Source organism: Cyanistes caeruleus, chromosome 3 (genome assembly GCF_971803275.1).
Source record: "Cyanistes caeruleus chromosome 3, bCyaCae1.hap1.1, whole genome shotgun sequence".
NCBI lineage: Eukaryota > Metazoa > Chordata > Aves > Passeriformes > Paridae > Cyanistes > Cyanistes caeruleus.
The window spans coordinates 117,451,528-117,468,261 of record NC_141703.1 but is presented as its reverse complement, the minus strand read 5'-3'; the positions used below and the strand labels follow the sequence as shown (position 1 = coordinate 117,468,261).

Sequence of the window (16,734 nt, the reverse complement as noted above, 5' to 3'; positions counted from 1 at the left end):
CCTGAAAGCCCTTCAAAATTGCAGAAAAATGCCACAAACTTCCCTAAATCTTCTCAAAACCCAACCAAATTCCTGCAACATCTCACAAAATCTCCACCAATTTCCAAAAAATTCAAGAAAAATCTGGCAAAATTCTTCAAGTCTCCTCCAAATCCCACAAACATCCCACAAACATGCCACAAACATCCCACAAACATCCCACAAACATCCCACAAACATCCCACAAAATTCAAGAGAAATCCCACAAAATTCAAAAGAAATCGCCCCAAAATCCACCAAAATCATCCCAAAATCCACCAAAATCATCCCAAAATCCACCAAAATCATTCCGAAATCCACCAAAATCATCCCAAAATCCACCAAAATCCACCCAAAAACATACCAAACTCACCCCAAAATCCATAAAAATCGCCCCAAAATCCACCAAAATCATTCCGAAATCCAACAAAATCCACAAAGATCACCCCAAAATGCCCCAAAATCCATCAAAATAACCCCAAAATGCCCCAAAATCCACCAAACCCCCCAAAAATCATCCCAGACTCCATCAAAATCCGCCAAAATCTCCCCAAAATCCATCAAAATCATCCCAAAATTCACAAAAATCATCCCAAAATCCCCCGAAATCCCTCCTAAACCCCCTAAATCTCCCCTAGGACCCCTCCAGGACCCCCCAAATTCCCCCAGGAACTCCCAAATCCCCCCAGGACCCCCCCCGGACCCCCACCTTGAAGGAGGGCAGCCTCAGGGCCCCCCGCAGGCCGGAACCCCCCCCCCCCCCGGCCCAGTCCACGAGGGAGAGGAGGGTGGGGGTGGCTCCTTCGGCCTCGCCCGCTCGGGGGCCTCGTCCCGGGCCCGGCCCGACTGGAAGGGCTGCGGGGAAAACGGGGGGTCAGGGAGGGTCTGGGGGGGCCTGGGGGGATTTGGGGGGATTTGAGGGGGTCCTGGGGGGTGTGGGGGGATTTGGGGGGGATTTGGGGGACCGGGAGGGGTCCTGGAGGGGGTTTGAGGGGTTTGAGGGAGGATTGGGGGGGTTTGAGGGGATTTTGGGGGGATATGGGGGGATTTGAGGAGTCCTGGGGGGGATTTGGGGGGCTTTGAGGGGGATTTGGGGGTCCTGGGGGGGATTTGGACGGGTTTGGAGGGGTTTGGGGGTCCTGAGGGGGGGCCTGGGGGATATTTGGGACCTACGGGTCACCCCGAGTGTCACCGTTGAAAATGGCCAATTGCAGTGTGAGATTTTGAGAGATGGTTCTGGAATTTGGTGGGATTTTTGTGGGATTTTGAGGATTTCTCTTGAATTTTGTGGGATTTGGAGGAGACTTGAAGAATTTGGAGGGAATTTTCTTGAATTTTTTGGATATTGGTGGAGATTTTGTGAGATGCTGCAGGAATGTGGTTGGGTTTTGAGAAGATTTAGGGATTTTTGTGGGATTTTCGTGGAATTTTCAGCAGCTTTCAAGTATTTTGTGAGAGTCTTCTTGAATTTTGTGGAAATTTCCGGAGATTTTGTGAGATGTTGCAGGAATTTTGTGGGATTTTTCTTGAATTTTGAGGATTTCTCTTGAATTTTGTGGGATTTGGAGCAGACTTGAAGAATTTTGCGGGAATTTTCTTGAATTTTGTGGAAATTGGTGGAGATTTTGTGAGATGTCTGTGGAATTTTGTAATGTTTTGAGCAGATTTAGGGAATTTTGTGGCATTTTTCTGTAATTTTGAGGGGCTTTTCCAGAATGTTTGGTGATATTGAGGAGATTTTATGGGATGTTTCTGGAATTTTGTGGGATTTTTCTGGGATTTGTAGGAGACTTGAAGAATTTTGCGGGATTTTTCTTGAATTTTTTGGATATTGGTGGAGATTTTGTGGGATGTTGCAGGAATGTGGTTGGGTTTTGAGAAGATGTAGGGAATTTTGTGGCATTTTTCTGGAATTTTGAGGGGCTTTCAAGAACTTTGTGAGAGTTTTCTTGAATTCAGTGGCAATTTGTTGAGATTTTGTGAGATGGTTCTGGAATTTGGTGGGATTTTTGTGGGATTTGGAGGATTTGTCTTGAATTTTGTGGGATTTGGAGGAGACTTGAAGAATTTGGAGGGAATTTTCTTGAATTTTTTGGATATTGGTGGAGATTTTGTGAGATGCTGCAGGAATGTGGTTGGGTTTTGAGAAGATTTAGAGATTTTTGTGGGATTTTCGTGGAATTTTCAGCAGCTTTCAAGTATTTTGTGAGAGTCTTCTTGAATTTTGTGGAAATTTCCGGAGATTTTGTGAGATGTTGCAGGAATTTGGTGGGATTTTTGTGGAATTTTGAGGAATTCTCTTGAATTTTGTGGGATTTGGAGGAGACTTGAAGAATTTTGCAGGATTTTTCTTGAATTTTCTGGAAATTGGTGGAGATTTTGTGAGATGTCTGTGGAATTTTGTAATGTTTTGAGAAGATGTAGGAAATTTTGTGGCATTTTTCTGGAATTTTGAGGGGCTTTCAAGAACTTTGTGAGCGTTGTCTTGAATTTAGTGGAAATTTGTTGAGATTTTGTGAGATGGTTCTGGAATTTGGTGGGATATTGAGGAAATTCATTGAATTTTGAGAGATTTTTCTTGAATTTTGTGGAAATTGTTGGAGATTTTGTGGGATGCTGCAGGAATGCGGTTGGGTTTTGAGAAGATTTAGGGAATTGTGTGGGGCTTGTACAGGATTTTGTGCGATTTCTTTTGAATTTTATGGGATTTCTCTTGAATTTTGTGGGATGTTTGTGGGATGTTTGTGGGATGTTTGTGGGATGTTTGTGGTATTTGGAGGAGACTTGAAGAATTTTGCGGGATTTTTCTTGAATTGTTTGGAAATTGGTGGAGATTTTGTGAGATGTTGCAGGAGTTTGTTTGGGTTCTGAGAAGATGGAAGGAATTTTGTTGGATTTTTGTGGAATTTTGAGGATTTCTCTTGAATTTTGTGGGATTTGGAGGAGACTTGAGGAATTTTGCGGGATTTTTCTTGAATTTTGTGGAAATTGGTGGAGATTTTGTGAGATGTCTGTGGAATTTTGTAATGTTTTGAGCAGATTTAGGGAATTTTGTGGCATTTTTCTGTAATTTTGAGGGGCTTTTCCAGAATGTTTGGTGATATTGAGGAGATTTTGCGGGATGTTTCTGGAATTTGGTGGGATTTTTCTGGGATTTGTACGAGACTTGAAGAATTTGGAGGGATTTTTCTTCAATTTTGTGGCTATTGGTGGAGATTTTGTGAGATGTTGCAGGAATGTGGTTGGGTTTTGAGAAGATGTAGGGAATTTTGTGGCATTTTTCTGGAATTTTGAGGGGCTTTCAAGAACTTTGTGAGAGTTTTCTTGAATTCAGTGGCAATTTGTTGAATTTTTGTGAGATGGTTCTGGAATTTGGTGGGATTTTTGTGGGATTTTGAGGATTTCTCTTGAATTTTGTGGGATTTGGAGGAAACTTGAAGAATTTGGAGGGAATTTTCTTGAATTTTTTGGATATTGGTGGAGATTTTGTGAGATGCTGCAGGAATGCGGTTGGGTTTTGAGAAGATTTAGAGATTTTTGTGGGATTTTCGTGGAATTTTCAGCAGTTTTCAAGTATTTTGTGAGAGTCTTCTTGAATTTTGTGGAAATTTCCAGAGATTTTGTGAGATGTTGCAGGAATTTGGTGGGATTTTTGTGGGATTTTGAGGATTTCTCTTGAATTTTGTGGGATTTGAAGGAGACTTGAAGAATTTGGAGGGAATTTTCTTAGATTTTGTGGAAATTTGTTGAGATTTTGTGAGATGGTTCTGGAATTTGGTGGGATATTGAGGGAATTCAGTGAATTTGGAGGGATTTTTCTTGAATTTTGTGGAAATTGTTGGAGATTTTGTGGGATGTTGCAGGAATGTGGTTGGGTTCTGAGAAGATTTAGGGAATTGTGTGGGGCTTGTACAGAATTTGGTGGGATTTCTCTTGAATTTTGTGGGATTTCTATTGAATTTTATGGGATGTTTGTGGGATGTTTGTGAGATGTTTGTAGGATGTTTGTGGTATTTGGAGGAGACTTGAAGAATTTTGCGGGATTTTTCTTGAAATGTTTGGAAATTGGTGGAGATTTTGTGAGATGTTGCAGGAATTTGTTTGGGTTTTGAGAAGATGGAAGGAATTTTGTTGGATTTTTGTGGAATTTTGAGGATTTCTCTTGAATTTTGTGGGATTTGGAGGAGACTTGAAGAATTTGGAGGGAATTTTCTTAGATTTTGTGGAAATTTGTTGAGATTTTGTGAGATGGTTCTGGAATTTGGTGGGATATTGAGGAAATTCAGTGAATTTGGAGGGATTTTTCTTGAATTTTGTGGAAATTGTTGGAGATTTTGTGGGATGTTGCAGGAATTTGGTAGGGTTTTGAGAAGGTTTAGGGAATTTTGTGGCATTTTTCTGCAATTTTGTGAGGCTTTTCCAGAATTTTTGGTGATATTGAGGTGATTTGGTGGGATGTTTCTGGAATTTTGTGGGATCTTTCTGGGATTTGTACGAGACTTGAAGAATTTGGAGGGATTTTTCTTGAATTTTGTGGAAATTGTTGGAGATTTTGTGGGATGTTGCAGGAATGTGGTTGGGTTTTGAGAAGATTTAGGGAATTGTGTGGGGCTTGTACAGGATTTTGTGCGATTTCTTTTGAATTTTGTGGGATTTCTCTTGAATTTTGTGGGATGTTTGTGGGATGTTTGTGGGATGTTTGTAGGATGTTTGTGGGATGTTTGTGGTATTTGGAGGAGACTTGAAGAATTTTGCGGGATTTTTCTTGAATTGTTTGGAAATTGGTGGAGATTTTGTGAGATGTTGCAGGAATTTGTTTGGGTTCTGAGAAGATGGAAGGTATTTTATGGGATTTTTGTGGAATTTTGAGGATTTCTCATGAATTTTATGGAATTTGGAGGAGACTTGAAGAATTTTGCGGGAATTTTTTTAGATTTTGTTGAAATTGGTGGAGATTTTGTGAGATGTCTGTGGAATTTTGTAATGTTTTGAGCAGATTTAGGGAATTTTGTGGCATTTTTCTGTAATTTTGAGGGGCTTTTCCAGAATGTTTGGTGATATTGAGGATATTTTGTGGGATGTTTCTGGAATTTTGTGGGATTTTTCTGGGATTTGTACGAGACTTGAAGAATTTGGAGGGATTTTTCTTGAATTGTTTGGAAATTGTTGGAGATTTTGTGAGATGTTGCAGGAGTTTGTTTGGGTTTTGAGAAGATGTAGGGAATTTTGTGGCATTTTTCTGGAATTTTGAGGGGCTTTCAAGAACTTTGTGAGCGTTTTCTTGAATTTAGTGGCAATTTGTTGAGATTTTGTGAGATGGTTCTGGAATTTGGTGGGATTTTTGTGGGATTTGGAGGATTTCTCTTGAATTTTGTGGGATTTGGAGGAGACTTGAAGAATTTGGAGGGAATTTTCTTGAACTTTTTGGATATTGGTGGAGATTTTGTGAGATGCTGCAGGAATGTGGTTGGGTTTTGAGAAGATTTAGGGATTTTTGTGGGATTTTCGTGTAATTTTCAGCAGCTTTCAAGTATTTTGTGAGAGTCTTCTTGAATTTTGTGGAAATTTCCGGAGATTTTGTGAGATGTTGCAGGAATTTTGTGGGATTTTTGTGGAATTTTGAGGAATTCTCTTGAATTTTGTGGGATTTGGAGGAGACTTGAAGAAGTTGGAGGGATTTTTCCTAAATGTTGTGGAAATTGGTGGAGATTTTGTGAGATGTTGCAGGAATTTGTTTGGATTTTGAGAAGATGTAGGGAATTTTGTTGGATTTTCGTGGAATTTTGAGGATTTCTCTTGAATTTTGTGGGATTTGGAGCAGACTTGAAGAATTTTGCGGGAATTTTCTTAGATTTTGTGGAAATTTGATTGAGGTTTTGTGAGATGTCTGTGGAATTTTGTAATGTTTTGAGAAGATGTAGGGAATTTTGTGGCATTTTTCTGGAATTTTGAGGGGCTTTCAAGAACTTTGTGAGCGTTGTCTTGAATTTAGTGGAAATTTGTTGAGATTTTGTGAGATGTTGCAGGAATTTGGTGGGATATTGAGGAAATTCAGTGAATTTTTGAGAGATTTTTCTTGAATTTTGTGGAAATTGTTGGAGATTTTGTGGGATGCTGCAGGAATGCGGTTGGGTTTTGAGAAGATTTAGGGAATTGTGTGGGGCTTGTACAGGATTTTGTGCGATTTCTTTTGAATTTTATGGGATTTCTCTTGAATTTTGTGGGATGTTTGTGGGATGTTTGTGGGATGTTTGTGGGATGTTTGTGGGATGTTTGTGGTATTTGGAGGAGACTTGAAGAATTTTGCGGGATTTTTCTTGAATTGTTTGGAAATTGGTGGAGATTTTGTGAGATGTTGCAGGAATTTGTTTGGGTTCTGAGAAGATGGAAGGAATTTTATGGGATTTTTGTGGAATTTTGAGGATTTCTCATGAATTTTGTGGGATTTGGAGGAGACTTGAAGAATTTTGCGGGAATTTTTTTAGATTTTGTTGAAATTGGTGGAGATTTTGTGAGATGTCTGTGGAATTTTGTAATGTTTTGAGCAGATTTAGGGAATTTTGTGGCATTTTTCTGTAATTTTGAGGGGCTTTTCCAGAATGTTTGGTGATATTGAGGATATTTTGCGGGATGTTTCTGGAATTTTGTGGGATTTTTCTGGGATTTGTATGAGACTTGAAGAATTTTGCGGGATTTTTCTTGAATTTTGTGGCTATTGGTGGAGATTTTGTGAGATGTTGCAGGAATGTGGTTGGGTTTTGAGAAGATGTAGGGAATTTTGTGGCATTTTTCTGGAATTTTGAGGGGCTTTCAAGAACTTTGTGAGAGTTTTCTTGAATTTAGTGGCAATTTGTTGAGATTTTGTGAGATGGTTCTGGAATTTGGTGGGATTTTTGTGGGATTTTGAGGATTTCTCTTGAATTTTGTGGGATTTGGAGGAAACTTGAAGAATTTGGAGGGAATTTTCTTGAATTTTTTGGATATTGGTGGAGATTTTGTGAGATGCTGCAGGAATGTGGTTGGGTTTTGAGAAGATTTAGGGATTTTTGTGGGATTTTCATGGAATTTTCAGCAGCTTTCAAGTATTTTGTGAGAGTCTTCTTGAATTTTGTGTAAATTTCCGGAGATTTTGTGAGATGTTGCAGGAATTTTGTGGGATTTTTGTGGGATTTTGAAAAATTCTCTTGAATTTTGTGGGATTTGGAGGAGACTTGAAGAATTTTGCGGGATTTTTCTTGAAATGTTTGGAAATTGGTGGAGATTTTGTGAGATGTTGCAGGAATTTGGTTGGGTTTTGAGAAGATGGAAGGAATTTTGTTGGATTTTTGTGGAATTTTGAGGATTTCTCTTGAATTTTGTGGGATTTGGAGGAGACTTGAAGAATTTGGAGGGAATTTTTTTAGATTTTGTGGAAATTTGTGGAGATTTTGTGAGATGGTTCTGGAATTTGGTGGGATATTGAGGAAATTCAGTGAATTTGGAGGGATTTTTCTTGAATTTTGTGGAAATTGTTGGAGATTTTGTGGGATGCTGCAGGAATGTGGTTGGGTTCTGAGAAGATTTAGGGAATTGTGTGGGGCTTGTACAGGATTTTGTGCGATTTCTTTTGAATTTTGTGGGATTTCTCTTGAATTTTGTGGGATGTTTGTGGGATGTTTGTGGGAAGTTTGTGGTATTTGGAGGAGACTTGAAGAATTTTGCGGGATTTTTCTTGAATTGTTTGGAAATTGGTGGAGATTTTGTGAGATGTTGCAGGAATTTGTTTGGGTTCTGAGAAGATGGAAGGAATTTTGTTGGATTTTTGTGGAATTTTGAGGATTTCTCATGAATTTTGTGGGATTTGGAGGAGACTTGAAGAATTTTGCGGGAATTTTCTTAGATTTTGTGGAAATTTGATTGAGATTTTGTGAGATGGTTCTGGAATTTGGTGGGATATTGAGGAAATTCAGTGAATTTTGAGGGATTTTTCTTGAATTTTGTGGAAATTGTTGGAGATTTTGTGGGATGTTGCAGGAATTTGGTAGGGTTTTGAGAAGATTTATGGAATTTTGTGGCATTTTTCTGCAATTTTGTGAGGTTTTTCCAGAATGTTTGGTGATATTGAGGTGATTTGGTGGGATGTTTCTGGAATTTTGTGGGATTTTTCTGGGATTTGTACGAGACTTGAAGAATTTTGCGGGATTTTTCTTGAATTGTTTGGAAATTGTTGGAGATTTTGTGAGATGTTGCAGGAGTTTGTTTGGGTTTTGAGAAGATGTAGGGAATTTTGTGGCATTTTTCTGGAATTTTGAGGGGCTTTCAAGAACTTTGTGAGCGTTTTCTTGAATTTAGTGGAAATTTGTTGAGATTTTGTGAGATGGTTCTGGAATTTGGTGGGATTTTTGTGGGATTTTGAGGATTTCTCTTGAATTTTGTGGGATTTGGAGGAGACTTGAAGAATTTGGAGGGAATTTTCTTGAACTTTTTGGATATTGGTGGAGATTTTGTGAGATGCTGCAGGAATGTGGTTGGGTTTTGAGAAGATTTAGGGATTTTTGTGGGATTTTCATGGAATTTTCAGCAGCTTTCAAGTATTTTGTGAGAGTCTTCTTGAATTTTGTGGAAATTTCCGGAGATTTTGTGAGATGTTGCAGGAATTTTGTGGGATTTTTGTGGAATTTTGAGGAATTCTCTTGAATTTTGTGGGATTTGGAGGAGACTTGAAGAAGTTGGAGGGATTTTTCCTAAATATTGTGGAAATTGGTGGAGATTTTGTGAGATGTTGCAGGAATTTGTTTGGATTTTGAGAAGATGTAGGGAATTTTGTTGGATTTTTGTGGAATTTTGAGGATTTCTCTTGAATTTTGTGGGATTTGAAGGAGACTTGAAGAATTTTGCAGGATTTTTCTTGAATTTTTTGGATATTGGTGGAGATTTTGTGAGATGTTGCAGGAGTTTGTTTGGGTTTTGAGAAGATGGAAGGAATTTTGTAGGATTTTTGTGGAATTTTGAGGATTTCTCTTGAATTTTGTGGGATTTGGAGGAGACTTGAAGAATTTGGAGGGAATTTTCTTAGATTTTGTGGAAATTTGATTGAGATTTTGTGAGATGGTTCTGGAATTTGGTGGGATATTGAGGAAATTCAGTGAATTTGGAGGGATTTTTCTTGAATTTTGTGGAAATTGTTGGAGATTTTGTGGGATGCTGCAGGAATGTGGTTGGGTTCTGAGAAGATTTAGGGAATTGTGTGGGGCTTGTACAGAATTTGGTGGGATTTCTCTTGAATTTTGTGGGATTTCTATTGAATTTTATGGGATGTTTGTGGGATGTTTGTGAGATGTTTGTAGGATGTTTGTGGTATTTGGAGGAGACTTGAAGAATTTTGCGGGATTTTTCTTGAAATGTTTGGAAATTGGTGGAGATTTTGTGAGATGTTGCAGGAATTTGTTTGGGTTTTGAGAAGATGGAAGGAATTTTGTTGGATTTTTGTGGAATTTTGAGGATTTCTCTTGAATTTTGTGGGATTTGGAGGAGACTTGAAGAATTTGGAGGGAATTTTCTTAGAGTTTGTGGAAATTTGTTGAGATTTTGTGAGATGGTTCTGGAATTTGGTGGGATATTGAGGAAATTCAGTGAATTTGGAGGGATTTTTCTTGAATTTTGTGGAAATTGTTGGAGATTTTGTGGGATGTTGCAGGAATTTGGTAGGGTTTTGAGAAGGTTTAGGGAATTTTGTGGCATTTTTCTGCAATTTTGTGAGGCTTTTCCAGAATGTTTGGTGATATTGAGGTGATTTGGTGGGATGTTTCTGGAATTTTGTGGGATTTTTCTGGGATTTGTACGAGACTTGAAGAATTTGGAGGGATTTTTCTTGAATTTTGTGGAAATTGTTGGAGATTTTGTGGGATGTTGCAGGAATGTGGTTGGGTTTTGAGAAGATGTAGGGAATTTTGTGGCATTTTTCTGGAATTTTGAGGGGCTTTCAAGAACTTTGTGAGAGTTTTCTTGAATTCAGTGGCAATTTGTTGAGATTTTGTGAGATGGTTCTGGAATTTGGTGGGATTTTGGTGGGATTTTGAGGATTTCTCTTGAATTTTGTGGGATTTGGAGGAGACTTGAAGAATTTGGAGGGAATTTTCTTGAATTTTTTGGATATTGGTGGAGATTTTGTGAGATGCTGCAGGAATGTGGTTGGGTTTTGAGAAGATTTAGGGATTTTTGTGGGATTTTCGTGGAATTTTCAGCAGCTTTCAAGTATTTTGTGAGAGTCTTCTTGAATTTTGTGGAAATTTCCAGAGATTTTGTGGGATGTTGCAGGAATGTGGTTGGGTTTTGAGAAGATTTAGGGAATTGTGTGGGGCTTGTACAGGATTTTGTGCGATTTCTTTTGAATTTTGTGGGATTTCTCTTGAATTTTGTGGGATGTTTGTGGGATGTTTGTGGGAAGTTTGTGGTATTTGGAGGAGACTTGAAGAATTTTGCGGGATTTTTCTTGAATTGTTTGGAAATTGGTGGAGATTTTGTGAGATGTTGCAGGAGTTTGTTTGGGTTCTGAGAAGATGGAAGGAATTTTGTCGGATTTTTGTGGAATTTTGAGGATTTCTCTTGAATTTTGTGGGATTTGGAGGAGACTTGAAGAATTTGGAGGGAATTTTCTTAGATTTTGTGGAAATTTGATTGAGATTTTGTGAGATGGTTCTGGAATTTGGTGGGATATTGAGGAAATTCAGTGAATTTGGAGGGATTTTTCTTGAATTTTGTGGAAATTGTTGGAGATTTTGTGGGATGTTGCAGGAATTTGGTAGGGTTTTGAGAAGATTTATGGAATTTTGTGGCATTTTTCTGCAATTTTGTGAGGCTTTTCCAGAATGTTTGGTGATATTGAGGTGATTTGGTGGGATGTTTCTGGAATTTTGTGGGATTTTTCTGGGATTTGTACGAGACTTGAAGAATTTGGAGGGATTTTTCTTGAATTTTGTGGAAATTGTTGGAGATTTTGTGGGATGTTGCAGGAATGTGGTTGGGTTTTGAGAAGATGTAGGGAATTTTGTGGCATTTTTCTGGAATTTTGAGGGGCTTTCAAGAACTTTGTGAGAGTTTTCTTGAATTCAGTGGCAATTTGTTGAGATTTTGTGAGATGGTTCTGGAATTTGGTGGGATTTTTGTGGGATTTGGAGGATTTGTCTTGAATTTTGTGGGATTTGGAGGAGACTTGAAGAATTTGGAGGGAATTTTCTTGAACTTTTTGGATATTGGTGGAGATTTTGTGAGATGCTGCAGGAATGTGGTTGGGTTTTGAGAAGATTTAGGGATTTTTGTGGGATTTTCATGGAATTTTCAGCAGCTTTCAAGTATTTTGTGAGAGTCTTCTTGAATTTTGTGGAAATTTCCGGAGATTTTGTGAGATGTTGCAGGAATTTTGTGGGATTTTTGTGGAATTTTGAGGAATTCTCTTGAATTTTGTGGGATTTGGAGGAGACTTGAAGAAGTTGGAGGGATTTTTCCTAAATGTTGTGGAAATTGGTGGAGATTTTGTGAGATGTTGCAGGAATTTGTTTGGATTTTGAGAAGATGTAGGGAATTTTGTTGGATTTTTGTGGAATTTTGAGGATTTCTCTTGAATTTTGTGGGATTTGGAGGAGACTTGAAGAATTTTGCAGGATTTTTCTTGAATTTTCTGGAAATTGGTGGAGATTTTGTGAGATGTCTGTGGAATTTTGTAATGTTTTGAGAAGATGTAGGAAATTTTGTGGCATTTTTCTGGAATTTTGGGGGGCTTTCAAGAACTTTGTGAGCGTTGTCTTGAATTTAGTGGAAATTTGTTGAGATTTTGTGAGATGGTTCTGGAATTTGGTGGGATATTGAGGAAATTCAGTGAATTTTGAGAGATTTTTCTTGAATTTTGTGGAAATTGTTGGAGATTTTGTGAGATGTTGCAGGAGTTTGTTTGGGTTTTGAGAAGATGGAAGGAATTTTGTAGGATTTTTGTGGAATTTTGAGGATTTCTCTTGAATTTTGTGGGATTTGGAGGAGACTTGAAGAATTTGGAGGGAATTTTCTTAGATTTTGTGGAAATTTTTTGAGATTTGATGAGATGGTTCTAGAATTTGGTGGGATATTGAGGAAATTCAGTGAATTTGGAGGGATTTTTCTTGAATTTTGTGGAAATTGTTGGAGATTTTGTGGGATGCTGCAGGAATTTGGTAGGGTTTTGAGAAGGTTTAGGGAATTTTGTGGCATTTTTCTGCAATTTTGTGAGGCTTTTCCAGAATGTTTGGTGATATTGAGGTGATTTGGTGGGATGTTTCTGGAATTTTGTGGGATTTTTCTGGGATTTGTACGAGACTTGAAGAATTTGGAGGGATTTTTCTTGAATTGTTTGGAAATTGTTGGAGATTTTGTGAGATGTTGCAGGAGTTTGTTTGGGTTTTGAGAAGATGTAGGGAATTTTGTGGCATTTTTCTGGAATTTTGAGGGGCTTTCAAGAACTTTGTGAGCGTTTTCTTGAATTTAGTGGAAATTTGTTGAGATTTTGTGAGATGGTTCTGGAATTTGGTGGGATTTTTGTGGGATTTGGAGGATTTGTCTTGAATTTTGTGGGATTTGGAGGAGACTTGAAGAATTTGGAGGGAATTTTCTTGAACTTTTTGGATATTGGTGGAGATTTTGTGAGATGCTGCAGGAATGTGGTTGGGTTTTGAGAAGATTTAGGGATTTTTGTGGGATTTTCGTGGAATTTTCAGCAGCTTTCAAGTATTTTGTGAGAGTCTTCTTGAATTTTGTGTAAATTTCCGGAGATTTTGTGAGATGTTGCAGGAATTTTGTGGGATTTTTGTGGAATTTTGAGGAATTCTCTTGAATTTTGTGGGATTTGGAGGAGACTTGAAGAATTTTGCGGGATTTTTCTTGAATTTTGTGTAAATTGGTGGAGATTTTGTGAGATGTTGCAGGAATTTGTTTGGATTTTGAGAAGATGTAGGGAATTTTGTTGGATTTTCGTGGAATTTTGAGGATTTCTCTTGAATTTTGTGGGATTTGGAGCAGACTTGAAGAATTTTGCGGGAATTTTCTTAGATTTTGTGGAAATGTGTGGAGATTTTGTGAGATGTCTGTGGAATTTTGTAATGTTTTGAGAAGATGTAGGGAATTTTGTGGCATTTTTCTGGAATTTTGAGGGGCTTTCAAGAACTTTGTGAGCGTTGTCTTGAATTTAGTGGAAATTTGTTGAGATTTTGTGAGATGGTTCTGGAATTTGGTGGGATATTGAGGAAATTCAGTGAATTTTCAGAGATTTTTCTTGAATTTTGTGGAAATTGTTGGAGATTTTGTGGGATGCTGCAGGAATGCGGTTGGATTTTGAGAAGATTTAGGGAATTGTGTGGGGCTTGTACAGGATTTTGTGCGATTTCTTTTGAATTTTATGGGATTTCTCTTGAATTTTGTGGGATGTTTGTGGGATGTTTGTGGGATGTTTGTGGGATGTTTGTGGTATTTGGAGGAGACTTGAAGAATTTTGCGGGATTTTTCTTGAATTGTTTGGAAATTGGTGGAGATTTTGTGAGATGTTGCAGGAATTTGTTTGGGTTCTGAGAAGATGGAAGGAATTTTATGGGATTTTTGTGGAATTTTGAGGATTTCTCTTGAATTTTGTGGGATTTGGAGGAGACTTGAAGAATTTTGCGGGAATTTTTTTAGATTTTGTGGAAATTGGTGGAGATTTTGTGAGGTGTCTGTGGAATTTTGTAATGTTTTGAGAAGATGTAGTGAATTTTGTGGCATTTTTCTGGAATTTTGAGGGGCTTTCAAGAACTTTGTGAGAGTTTTTTTTAATTTTTTGGAAATTTGTTGAGATTTTGTGAGATGGTTCTGGAGTTTGGTGGGATATTGAGGAAATTCAGTGAATTTTGAGGGATTTTTCTTGAATTTTGTGGAAATTGTTGGAGATTTTGTAGGATGTTGCAGGAATTTGGTTGGGTTCTGAGAAGATTTAGGGAATTGTGTGGGGCTTGTACAGAATTTGGTGGGATTTCTCTTGAATTTTGTGGGATTTCTATTGAATTTTATGGGATGTTTGTGGGATGTTTGTGAGATGTTTGTAGGATGTTTGTGGTATTTGGAGGAGACTTGAAGAATTTTGCGGGATTTTTCTTGAAATGTTTGGAAATTGGTGGAGATTTTGTGAGATGTTGCAGGAATTTGCTTGGGTTTTGAGAAGATGGAAGGAATTTTGTTGGATTTTTGTGGAATTTTGAGGATTTCTCTTGAATTTTGTGGGATTTGGAGGAGACTTGAAGAATTTGGAGGGAATTTTCTTAGATTTTGTGGAAATTTGTTTGGATTTTGTGAGATGGTTCTGGAATTTGGTGGGATATTGAGGAAATTCAGTGAATTTGGAGGGAATTTTCTTGAATTTTGTGGAAATTTCCAGAGATTTTGTGGGATGTTGCAGGAATGTGGTTGGGTTCTGAGAAGATTTAGGGAATTGTGTGGGGCTTGTACAGAATTTCGTGGGATTTCTCTTGAATTTTGTGGGATTTCTATTGAATTTTATGGGATGTTTGTGGGATGTTTGTGAGATGTTTGTAGGATGTTTGTGGGATTTGGAGGAGACTTGAAGAATTTTGCGGGATTTTTCTTGAAATGTTTGGAAATTGGTGGAGATTTTGTGAGATGTTGCAGGAATTTGGTTGGGTTTTGAGAAGATGGAAGGAATTTTGTTGGATTTTTGTGGAATTTTGAGGATTTCTCTTGAATTTTGTGGGATTTGGAGGAGACTTGAAGAATTTGGAGGGAATTTTCTTAGATTTTGTGGAAATTTGTTGAGATTTTGTGAGATGGTTCTGGAATTTGGTGGGATATTGAGGAAATTCAGTGAATTTGGAGGGATTTTTCTTGAATTTTGTGGAAATTGTTGGAGATTTTGTGGGATGTTGCAGGAATTTGGTAGGGTTTTGAGAAGGTTTAGGGAATTTTGTGGCATTTTTCTGCGATTTTGTGAGGCTTTTCCAGAATGTTTGGTGATATTGAGGTGATTTGGTGGGATGTTTCTGGAATTTTGTGGGATTTTTCTGGGATTTGTACGAGACTTGAAGAATTTGGAGGGAATTTTCTTGAATTTTTTGGCTATTGGTGGAGATTTTGTGAGATGCTGCAGGAATGTGGTTGGGTTTTGAGAAGATTTAGGGATTTTTGTGGGATTTTCGTGGAATTTTCAGCAGCTTTCAAGTATTTTGTGAGAGTCTTCTTGAATTTTGTGGAAATTTCCAGAGATTTTGTGGGATGTTGCAGGAATGTGGTTGGGTTTTGAGAAGATTTAGGGAATTGTGTGGGGCTTGTACAGGATTTTGTGCGATTTCTTTTGAATTTTGTGGGATTTCTCTTGAATTTTGTGGGATGTTTGTGGGATGTTTGTGGGATGTTTGTGGGATGTTTGTGGTATTTGGAGGAGACTTGAAGAATTTTGCGGGATTTTTCTTGAATTGTTTGGAAATTGGTGGAGATTTTGTGAGATGTTGCAGGAGTTTGTTTGGGTTCTGAGAAGATGGAAGGAATTTTTTGGGATTTTTTTGGAATTTTGAGGATTTCTCTTGAATTTTGTGGGATTTGGAGGAGACTTGAAGAATTTTGCGGGATTTTTCTTGAATTTTGTGGAAATTGGTGGAGATTTTGTGAGATGTCTGTGGAATTTTGTAATGTTTTGAGCAGATTTAGGGAATTTTGTGGCATTTTTCTGGAATTTTGGGAAGTTTTTCCAGAATGTTTGGTGATATTGAGGAGATTTTGTGGGATGTTTCTGGAATTTTGTGGGATTTTTCTGGGATTTGTACGAGACTTGAAGAATTTGGAGGGATTTTTCTTGAATTTTTTGGCTATTGGTGGAGATTTTGTGAGATGTTGCAGGAATTTGGTTGGGTTTTGAGAAGATGGAAGGAATTTTGTTGGATTTTTCTGGGATTTGTACGAGACTTGAAGAATTTGGAGGGATTTTTCTTGAATTTTGTGGAAATTGTTGGAGATTTTGTGGGATGTTGCAGGAATGTGGTTGGGTTCTGAGAATATTTAGGGAATTGTGTGGGGCTTGTACAGAATTTGGTGGGATTTCTCTTGAATTTTGTGGGATTTCTCTTGAATTTTATGGGATGTTTGTGGGATGTTTGTGAGATGTTTGTAGGATGTTTGTGGTATTTGGAGGAGACTTGAAGAATTTTGCTAGATTTTTCTTGAAATGTTTGGAAATTGGTGGAGATTTTGTGAGATGTTGCAGGAATTTGGTAGGGTTTTGAGAAGGTTTAGGGAATTTTGTGGCATTTTTCTGCAATTTTGTGAGGCTTTTCCAGAATTTTTAGTGATATTGAGGTGATCTGGTGGGATGTTTCTGGAATTTTGTGGGATTTTTCTGGGATTTGTACGAGACTTGAAGAATTTGGAGGGATTTTTCTTGAATTTTGTGGAAATTGCTGGAGATTTTGTGGAATGTTGCAGGAATGTGGTTGGGTTTTGAGAAGATGTAGGGAATTTTGTGGCATTTTTCTGGAATTTTGAGGGGCTTTCAAGAACTTTGTGAGAGTTTTCTTGAATTTAGTGGAAATTTGTTGAGATTTTGTGAGATGGTTCTGGAATTTGGTGGGACTTTTGTGGGATTTTGAGGATTTGTCTTGAATTTTGTGGTATTTGGAGGAGACTTGAAGAATTTTGCGGGATTTTTCTTGAAATGTTTGGAAATTGGTGGAGATTTTG

General features: G+C 37.8%; 1 pseudogene across 1 annotated transcript in view; it reads left to right on the top strand.

Annotated features, from left to right (window-relative positions):
- The first annotated feature begins 781 nt into the window (after positions 1 to 781).
- Positions 782 to 16,734, top strand: part of LOC147654502 (receptor expression-enhancing protein 3-like) — a 263,532-nt pseudogene continuing 247,579 nt past the window's right edge. The window contains exon 1 of the transcript XR_015285288.1: positions 782 to 891. The product of XR_015285288.1 is annotated as a receptor expression-enhancing protein 3-like (transcript). The remainder of the gene's footprint in view (positions 892 to 16,734) is intronic.